Source organism: Penaeus japonicus, unplaced genomic scaffold, assembly GCF_977035675.1.
Source record: "Penaeus japonicus unplaced genomic scaffold, GWHDUDI00000001_assembly GWHDUDI00000001, whole genome shotgun sequence".
Lineage (NCBI taxonomy): Eukaryota > Metazoa > Arthropoda > Malacostraca > Decapoda > Penaeidae > Penaeus > Penaeus japonicus.
In genome coordinates, this window is record NW_028234403.1 from 35,491,582 (window position 1) to 35,494,081 (window position 2,500).

Genomic DNA, 2,500 nt, shown 5'->3' on the forward strand with positions numbered 1-2,500 from the left:
GTCTTTTTTTCAAACTTATGAATACAGGAGACGTTTCGGGTCCGATTTGATTGTTAAGCAGTGGGGTATGTTGGGGCTGTGTGATTCTTCACTAAATTGCGTGCCTGTTGTTATGTGCTGTGACATGTATGTTGTTGGTCTTACTTTGTGAGAGTTGTAGATTATGTAGACTATGTAGAGTTAAGTCTTTCTGTGATGTAGTCGAATGGTTGATTTGGTTAGTATACAGAACAGGCTTTCCGATCTTCCTTTTTCTGGTGTTAGTAAGCCATTTCAGATCTTCATTGATGACTATTCCGATTAGATTAATCATTGAGGGAGTATCGTCTTTTTTTTTGGGGGGGAGGCGGGGTAATGTAAGTGTATAGTAGTTACTCGGGTGGGAGAAAAGTAAGGGTGGAGGGAGGGGGAGGGGGAAGTAAGTTAGGTCTAAGTATAGTTACGGCGACTGTAGTAGTGTAAAAGTAGTAGAGTATCGTCTTTTTTTTTTTTTTTTTTGGCTGATTTATCTTTTCTTTTCCATTATTTTCCCAAAAACTGCCATATATGTATTTGCATTTTTTTTTTACTAAGGCCCATTTCGACACAGTCGAGGGAGCAGTTTTGTGTGCGATTAATGGCAGTTCACATATTTGAAGATTTTTAATGTGTCTGGATCACGGTTTGAGGCTTGATTCATAAATATTACTAATTATTTGCTATGACGATCATATTTGTTTAGTTCTTACCTTATCTTTTCTCTTAGGCATGTTATCGCATCACTGTTTTTGTTTATGATTTTTGTTTGTGTTGCTTTTTTTTGCCGGAACAAGGTCTATGATATTGTTGGTAACCAATGGTTTGATTGACATCGTTTGACTTTGACCCCGCGCTGATTTAGTTTCTTACTAGTTCGTCTAGAGGGACACAAAGGCAGAGAAAGAAAGATAGAAAATGAGAGACAGATAGACAGGCACCAGGGTCGGCAGAGAGAAAGGAAGATGGCAGAAGGAAGCAAACCAGGCAGGAATTGAAAGGAAGGGAGAAAAGAAAGAGAGCGAAAAAAAAGACGAAAACCAAAGAAAAGAAAGAGTGAAGGAAAGATAGAGGACTGAGAAACAGTGCCAAAAGTCTAAGTTAGTTAAAAAATACGAAAAAAATGGATCAAAATAGGAAAAAAGGGGAGGCCATCATAAATAGCTCTGCCTCTATCTCTCTTTCAAAACCAAATCTCTTTCTCTCTCTCATTCTCCATCTCTCCATCCGTCCTTCACTCCTCCCCTCCTCCTTCCCTCATTCCCCTTCCCTACATCAAACCATCCCATCTCCCCCACCTCCTCCCTCCCCCTGCCCCTCCCTTCCCTCCCTTCCCTCCCATCCCTCCATCCCAGCCTCCCTCTATCTAAGACGAAAGGAGACATCGTTAAGAACAACCGAGAGAGAGAAGTAGAACAGAGATACACACCTGTCAATTAAGGCTCCACCAACACCTGCGTGCTGTGAGTAACGTGAGAGTTAATTTCCTTCTTAAGACGCTCGATTATATCTCCAGCGTCCGGAAGGTCTTAGAGAGGCACGTCTTCTGCTGATCTCAATAGTTGGATCAGCCTTCTTGTTCGCTCTCTTGTGGGATGTAGGATGCTGGTTTCTCTCGGGTTGTTATGGTTACTGATTGGTGTTTGTGCTTGACCTATTTTTCTCTTGGTTTTATTGTATCTCTGTTTTTTCTTTCTTTTTCTCTTTCTTTCTTTCTCTTTCTCTCTCTCTCTCTCTTCTCTCTCTCTTTCTCTCTCTCTCTCTCTATCTATCTATCTATCTCTTTCTCTATCTATCTCTCGTTCTTATTGTATTTATTGTAATCATTCCCACAGTACCTTTTGGTATCCCACCTTCTCATCATCTCTCGTTATCATAACACTCCCCCGCGCTTTATGGTTGCGTCGTGTTATAGTTTTTTTTCATCTAAATCCTTATGAGACTATCCTATCCGCTTAAGAAAATACGAAGAACCTCCTTGATATAACCAATTTTAATCTCGTATTCGACATCCTCCTTCTCCTCCTCCTCCTCCTCCCCTCCCCCTCCCCCCTCCCCCTCCGTCCGTCTACTCTCATGCCATCCGCAAATACTTGCAGAAAGGAATTTTCATTTTGGATTTTCATGCATCAATAAATTTGCATAATGAGAGGCTGTCAGGGGTCTTGATTCACTAGCATAATAAAGATGAAGACGATATAATGCGTATATTCATTACCGCTGAAGGAAATTTATGGGCTTATGATCTTTAAGCTGTTAAAATCACTTACCTTGCTGCACTTAAATCACGTCAGTATGTGTGTTATTACAGGTTTAATCACAATATATTAGTGTTGGATTTTTATATAAAGCTTTGTTTCACTCTTATCCCTTCCATTTTTTATTTTTTATTTTCTTCTTCATTTTGAGAACATTCTCGTAATTCAACCCGAGTTTCAATTCCTTAAGCTATTGCAAAGCCTCAACACAATGCAAGAAGCAGATT